The sequence below is a fragment of the Thalassophryne amazonica genome, unplaced genomic scaffold (assembly GCF_902500255.1).
Source record: "Thalassophryne amazonica unplaced genomic scaffold, fThaAma1.1, whole genome shotgun sequence".
Lineage (NCBI taxonomy): Eukaryota > Metazoa > Chordata > Actinopteri > Batrachoidiformes > Batrachoididae > Thalassophryne > Thalassophryne amazonica.
Window position 1 is genome coordinate 28336 of NW_022986465.1, and position 9165 is coordinate 37500.

The window sequence follows — 9165 nt, forward strand, 5'->3', positions numbered from 1 at the left end:
CACTCGCTCAGTTACTCACACACACACACACACACACCACACACACACACACATCCACACACACACACACACACACACAGAGCTACTCGCTCAGTTTCACACACACACAGAGCTACTCGCTCAGTTCCACACACACACACACACACACACACACACACACACAGAGCTACTCGCTCAGTTCCACACACACACACAGAGCTACTCCCTCAGTTTCCACACACACACACACACACAGCTACTTCCCTCAGTTCCACACACACACACACAGCTACTCGCTCAGTTACACACACACCACACACACACACACACACACACACACACACACACACACACACACACACCTACACACACACACAGCTACTCGCTCAGTTACACACACCACACACACCCACACACACACATCCAACTAATCGCTCAGTTCCACACACACACACAACACACACACACACACAACACACCACAACACACAACTACTCGCTCAGTTCCACACACACACCACACACACACTACTTCGCTCAGTTCCACCACACACACACACACACACACACACACACACACACACACACACACACACACACACACCACACACACACACACAGCTACTCGCTCAGTTCCACACACACACACACACACACACACACACACCACACACACACACACACACACACACACACACACAGCTACTCGCTCAGTTCCACACACACACACACACACACACACACACACACACACACACACACACACACACACACCACACACAGCTACTCGCTCAGTTCCACACACACACACACACACACACACACACACACACCACACACACACACACACACACCACACCACACACACACAGCTACTCGCTCAGTTCCACACACACCACACACACACACACACACACACACACACACACACCACACCACACACACACACACACCACACACACACACACACACACACACACACACACACACAGAGCTACTCGCTCAGTTCCTCAACACCCTAACCCTATAGATGTAAATATTATTCAAACCTTTCAGCTAGCTGACAGTACGGCTGCACAATATGGCCAAATTATCGTATCTCAATACTGAAGCCAAATATATATCTCTATTGATATGATATACAATATGACTGATTTCACACAAAGTGCAGCAACAGTGAAAATTAAACATTCTTAAACAAAACTAATAATACCACACTCATTTTGCACTCGTCATAATGTTGGGATACTGTGCCCTCCAAAAGTATTGGAACACTTGGTATTTCACATATTTTAATGTGGTTATGCCATGTCAAATACAAGAAATACAATACATATACATACATACATATACACACATACATATATACATACATATACACACATACATATATACATACATATACACACATACATATATACATACATATACACACATACATATACACACATACATATACACATACATATACACACATACATATATACATACATATACACACATATACACACACACATACACATACACACACATATACACATACACACACATATACACACATATATATACATATACATATATATATACATACATATATACATATACATATATATACACAGATATACGAGGTCTCTTAGATAATAAACCGACCCTTTTATTTATTTTTTTTAACTATATGGATTTGAATGACATGCGATTACACCAATCATGCTTGAACCCTCGTGCGCATGCGTGAGTTTTTCCACGCGTGTCGGTGACGTCATTTCCCTGTGGGCAGGCCTTGAGTGAGATGTGGTCCCGCCCTCTCGGCTGAATTCCTTTGTTTCACACGCTGCTCGAGACGGCGCGCGTTGCTTTATCAAAATTTTTTCTGGACCTGTGAGGAATATCCGAGTGGACACTATTCGAGAAATTAAGCTGGTTTTCTGTGAAAAGTTTAACGGCTGATGAGAGATTATGGGTGTTTCTGTCGGTGTAAGGACTTCCCACAGAGCGGGACGTCCTGCAGCGCTTCCAGGCGCTGTCGTCGGCCTGTTTCGAGCTTAAAACATCCTAATTTAAGGCTTAATTCACCCAGGACATCGTGAGAGAACAGAGAAGATTCAGAAGAGGCCGGCATGAGGAATTTATGCGGACATTCCACTGTTTAAGGACATTTTTTTAATGAAAGACGTACGCGCAAATTCGCCGAGTCGTTTCTGTGACGACTCGGCAAATCTGTGTGCGCCGCGACAGGAAAAACACCTCCGTGTTGAAAACCATTTGTAGAATTCAGGCGGCTTTTAATGGGCTTTCAACAAGTGAGTAACTGAGAAATGTTTAACAGCTTGGGCATGTTCCAACTTGCCCGTTAAGATTTCCAACGGAGGTGTTTTTCTGCCGCGACCCCCCGCGGGTCGGGTCCAGCCCGACATGCGACTCTGCCCGCACGTTCTTTCATTACAAAATGACCGTTAACAATGGAATGTCCGAATAAACTCCTCATGCCGACTTCTTCTGAAAGTTCTCTGTTCTCTGACGACTTACTACTGCGTCAACAGAGCCTGAAATGTGGAAGTTTTCAACTTGAAACGGCGAGACGCTGCCCGCCTGTCGAGCGCAGATCGCCGTCAGGGCGCCGTGGACCGTCCTTAAAGCGACACTACCAGACCAAAATCTCTCATCAGCCGTTAAAATTTTACCGAAAAACCAGCTGAATTATTGATGGTGTCCACACTCAGTTGTGCCTTACAGTTTTGAAAATTTTTTATCAAACAAAGCAACAGTCTCTGAGCCATTCCTAAACAATGAAAAAAATCGACGAGCGGGTGGACGACTCCTCACTCAAAAGACTGCCCACAGTGAATGACGTAACCGACAGGCGTGAAAAAACCTCTTGCATGCCCACGAGGGTTCAAGCATGTCTGATGTAATCACACGTGATTCAAATCCATATGGTTTTTGAAAAAAATAATAAGGGCGGATACTTTCTAATAGACCTCGTATAATATAGTACATATATATATATATATAACACACAGATATATATATATACATAACACATACCACATATACAACACACATACACACATTATACATACATATACATACACACATATACATACATACATACACACACATAGACATACATACACACACACATATACATACATACATACACACATATACATACATACATACACACATATACACACATACATACACACAGACATACACACAGACATACATACATACACACATAGACATACACACATAGACATACACACATACACACATAGAAATACACACAGACATACATACATACACATATACCATACACACAGACATAGACATACACACATAGACATATACCACAGACATATACACATACACATATACATATACACACAGACATAACATATACACATATACATACATATACACACACACACACACATATACATACACATACATATACACCATATACACACACACACATATACATACTATACATAGACATATACACCCACACATACATAGACATATACACTCAACAAAAATATAAAGGCACACTTTTGGTTTTGCTCCCATTTTGTATGAGATGAACGCAAAAGATCTAAAACTTTTCCACATACACAATATCACCATTTCCCTCAATATTGTTCACAAACCAGTCTAAATCTGTGATACTGAGCACTTCTCCTTTGCTGAGATAATCCATCCCACCTCACAGGTGTGCCATATCAAGATGCTGATTAGACACCATGATTAGTGCACAGGTGTGCCTTAGACTGTCCACAATAAAAGGCCACTCTGAAAGGTGCAGTTTTATCACACAGCACAATGCCACAGATGTCGCAAGATTTGAGGGAGCGTGCAATTGGCATGCTGACAGCAGGAATGTCAACCAGAGCTGTTGCTCGTGTATTGAATGTTCATTTCTCTACCATAAGCCGTCTCCAAGGCGTTTCAGAGAATTTGGCAGTACATCCAACCAGCCTCACAATTGCAGACCACGTGTAACCACACCAGCGCAGGACCTCCACTCCAGCATGTTCACCCTCCAAGATCGTCTGAGACCAGCCACTCGGACAGCTGCTGAAACAATTCGGTTTGCATAACCAAAGAATTTCTGCACAAACTGTCAGAAACTGTCTCAGGGAAGCTCATCTGCATGCTCGTCGTCCTCATCGGGGTCTCGACCTGACTCTGTTCATCCTCGTAACCGACTTGAGTGGGCAAATGCTCATATTCGCTGGCGTTTGGCATGTTGGAGAGGTGTTCTCCTTCACGGATGATGCGAAGGAGATGTGTTGCACTGCATGAGGCAAATGGTGGTCACACCAGATACTGACTGGTATCCCCCCCCAATAAAACAAAACTGCACCTTTCAGAGTGGCCTTTTATGTGGGCAGTCTAAGGCACACCTGTGCACTAATCATGGTGTCTAATCAGCATCTTGGTATGGCACACCTGTGAGGGTGGGATGGATTATCTCAGCAAAGGAGAAGTGCTCACTATCACAGATTTAGACTGGTTTGTGAACATATTTGAGGGAAATGGTGATATTGTGGTATGTGGAAAAAGTTTTTAGATCTTTGAGTTCATCTCATACAAAATGGGAGCAAAACCAAAAGTGTTGCATTTATATTTTTGTTGAGTATACATACATACACATACACATATACACACATACACACACATACACATATACATATACACACATACACACACATACACACATACATATACACACATACACACACCATACACATACATACACATATACATATACACACATACACATATACACACATACACATACATACACATATACATATACACACATACATATACACACATACACACACATACACATACATACACATATACATATACACACATACACACACATACACATACATACACATATACATATACACACATACATATACACACATACACACACACACACATATACATATACACACATACACACACCACACATATACATGAAGTCTGAGAAGGCTCCGTCTCTCACACAGACCACGCAGGTGCATCTCCCCTCCCCCACGCTGCTCCTGGGTCAGTGACGTGCAACTCAAAATTTTGTCTGACTTTATTTATAGTAGTTAAAATGCATATTCATGTCAAAAAGATAAAATATATGTAGTACCTGCTGAAGATGCATTTCATTATCATAAAAAACATTACTCATCTGTTATTTTTAGAGTCATTTAAAGGGTCATTAAAACTGTTTTGAATCCATTCAAATTTATTATCTACCCTATTGGACTGATTTCCTGTGTGTTTGTAGTCATATTTAAAATTTCAAGTGTTTCAATTTCACTGCCTTTGTAATATTTATGCAACTTTTGTCCCATAATGCAAAAGTTTTAAAATAGCATATATGATGCAACCATAAAAAAAAGACATTTTGCAGACTTTTATTTTGAAATATGTTCAATGCTGTATATCATTACAGGATTGTCATAAATCTACTGAAGCAATTTGTAAGTCTTTTTCTCTCTCGTGAGTTTAGAGGAAAAAAAAAAAACAATTTTAAAAGGTAGTGTGCAGTCTCCATATGTGAGCATCATGTGCGCAACCTTAAAAAAATAAATACTATGTTTTTTCCACAAATATTGTATTTCATCATATAGTTCACTTTATCCTTTTGAATTTAAGCACACCCCTAAACCCCCCAATAGCACATTTTCACCAATCAAACTATTTTAACCTTGTGGAGGCTCCTCCACTTCATCATTATGCAAAAAAAAAAAAAAAAAATCACACTGTGATACACATGTAAATATTTAGACCTGTGGCTTTTCAGATATTTGAATAAGGCCCAAAAAGATACTGCATATGTTCTGTCCATCCCCCACCCTCAGCTCCTGCTCGGGGCCTGTGAGGAGGCTCAGAAACACTGCAGAGGTGCAACCCAATTAAGGCCTGTATCTTGGTCAAATATGAACCAATTCACTCCAAAATCACTGCGGCGAGTTTAGACACATGTTTGACTAGCATAAAAAGCTGGCCTCTCAAATCCTTAGGGAAGCTACTTCGTCTATTAAAGTCATAATGAGATGGAACAAAAATATTCCTATATAAGACAGTCAGGACAATGACATAGTCGAATTTAAGCACAAAATTCCATTGGTAAGTATCCAAAAGGTTAAAAAAGCATATAAAGCCCTAAATTTGCTTTTTTTGAATAATTACGTGACTTTTGACCCTAGGGACAACAAAAAAGGCACATAAGATCACTGAGGGACCTTCTACAAGACTGCATAGTTGTTTTTTTCCCAGGACCCCCAAGGAGATAATGGGCTGGCTCTAAACAGCCCCTCAGAATGGGGTAAGGGGTCAGCCTGTCACAGGCTTGACATGAAGGCCTTAAGAAAGACATTTTCCTTGTACATATAGCTGGCAGGTGATTTTCACAAATGTTTTAGATCACATAAATACAATAGAACAAGCTTTGTTTCATCTCTCTCGGACTTACAGTTTGCCCGCGGCGGGCGGTGAAGGGCAGCAATTGCAACCAATTAAGGCCTGTAACTTTGGGAAAAAATGATTCAAATCACTCCAAAATTCCTGTGGCACATTAAAAAAGATGTTTGAATAGCCATAAAAAGCTGGGCTCGTACATCCTTAAGGAACTACTTCCTTACTAAGGTCATAATGAGATGGAACAAAGATATTCATATATAAGACAGTCAGGACAATGACAAAGTCGAATTCACAGAGCCAAAATTCCAGTGGTAAGCTTTAAAAAAGGTTGAAAAAAGCATTTAAAGGCCTAAAAAGTGCTTTTTAATTTTCATTGCATGCCTTGACCCTGGAACCTTGGAAATAAGTAGAGACAATACTGATGGGTCCCAAACACATACTATTATGTCAGATTTTTTTTGTCAAAGCAAATTTGAATTATGAGAAAAAGATATAATCACAGGACCGACCAAAGCATAATTTGCTCTCTTTTTATTTACTCCATAACCTTTGACCTTGGGACCTTTCAAAATTTGTACACACAATCTACCTATACAAACAATCAACATACTACATTTCAGCCTTTTACCTTGTGCCAAATTTGAATAAGGCCCAAAAAGACACTGATATGCTCTGCCCATCCCCCACATCAGTTCATGTCGTACTGTGTAGACTGTGCTTTAACCAATTAAGCTTCGTTTGCCCGTTTAACCATGGAATTGCACTGCAGCAATCGCTACACAGTATGAGGGCATGATACATAGTATTACCTGTAGCTTTTCATAATTTGAATAAGGCCCAAAAAGACACTGGATATGCTCTGCCCATCCCCCATATCAGCTCATGTTGTACCAATTAACCAATTAAGGCTTCGTTTGACCGTTTAACCTTGGAATTGCAGCTCAACAGTCGCAACACAGATTTTTCCGTCAAAGCAAATTTGAATTATGAAGAAAAAGATATACTAAAAGGCCCGACCAAAGGTCTAATTTTGCCCTTTTTAAAAAATTACTCTGTGACCTTTGACCTTGGACTCTTCACCTCTACACTGCTCCTGTCACCTCCTCCACACACACAAAACAACATTTTTCCTGTTACTTTTACAGCACATTTTTCTTTATTTATTGTTCAGTGAAAATGATGGTATTTGTAGTAGTAGTTTGGCACTGGCTCCCCCTCTAGCTGCCACCTTATCGTGGTGGGGGAGTTTGCGTACCCGGATGATCCTAGGAGCTATGTTGTCGGGGGCTTTGTGCTCCCTGTAGGGTCTCCCAAGGCAAACAGGTCCTAGGTGACGGGTCAGACTAAGGGCAGTTCAGAACCTCCATGACCAGTAGAAGATCAAGGACCAAGACGTCGCCCGGTATGGCGGAGCCGGGGCCCCACCCTGGAGCCAGGCCTGGGGTTGGGGCTCGCGGGGAGCGCCTGGTGGTCGGGCCTTAGCCCACGGGGCCCGGCCAGGCTCAGCCCGAAAGAGCGACGTGGGCCCACCCTCCTGTGGGTTCACCACCTGCAGAGGGGGCCATGGGGTCGGGTGCAGAGAGGATTGGGTGGCGGTCGAGGGCGGGTGGCCCGGCGGCCCGGTCCATGCTCACAGCCCCTGGCTGTTGTGACGTGGAATGTCACCTCGATAGGGGGGAAGGAGCCTGAGCTGTGCGGGAGGTTGAGAGATACCGACTAGAGATAGTCGGGCTCACCTCCACGCATAGCACGGGCTCTGGTACCCAACTCCTGGAGAGGGGCTGGATGCTTTTTTTCTGCCGTTGCCCATGGGGAGAGGCGGAGAGCTGGGGTCGCATTGCTTATTGCGCCCCAGCTCAGTCCATGTCCTGTCCCTACGCCTTCAGGTCGGGGACAGGTCTCTCACCGTTGTCTCGGCCTATGGGCCGAGCAGCGGTGCAGAGTACCCGACCTTCCTCGAGTCCCTTGGAGGGGTACTAGATAGCGCTCCGACTGGGGACTCCATTGTTCTCCTGGGGATTTCAACGCCCACGTGGGCGGCGACAGTGAGACCTGGAGAGGGGTAATCGGGAAGCACGGCCTCCCCGATCTGAACTCGAGTGGTGTTCAGTTGTTGGACTTCTGTGCTAGTCACAGTTTGTCCATCATGAACACCATTCGAGCACAAGGGTGTCCATAAGTGCACGTGGCACCAGGACACCCTGAGCCGGAGGTCGATGATCGACTTTGTAGTCGTATCATCTGACCTTCGGCCACGTGTCTCGGACACTCGAGTGAAGAGAGGGGCATAGCTGTTGACCGATCACCACCTGGTGGTGAGTTGGATCCGCTGGGAGGGGAGGAAGCCGGTCAGACCTGGCAGGCCCAAACATATCGTGAGGGTCTGCTGGGAACGACTGGCGGAACCCTCTGTCAGCGAGGTCTTCAACTCCCACCTCCGGAGAGCTTCTCCCAGATCCCGGGGGAGGTTGGAGACATGGAGTCTGAGTGGACCATGTTCTCCACCTCCATTGTTGATGCGGCCACTCGCTGTGGTCGCAAGGTCTGGTGCCTGTCGCGGCGGCAATCCCAGAACCAGATGGTGGACACTGGAATTAAGGGATGCCGTCAAGCTGAAGAAGGAGTCCTACTTATCTTTGTTGGTAGGTGGGACCCCAGAGGCAGCTGACAGGTACCGGCAGGCCAAGCGTGCCGCAGCCTGTGTGGTCGCAGAGGCAAAAACTCGCGTCTGGGAGGAGTTCGGGGAGGCTAT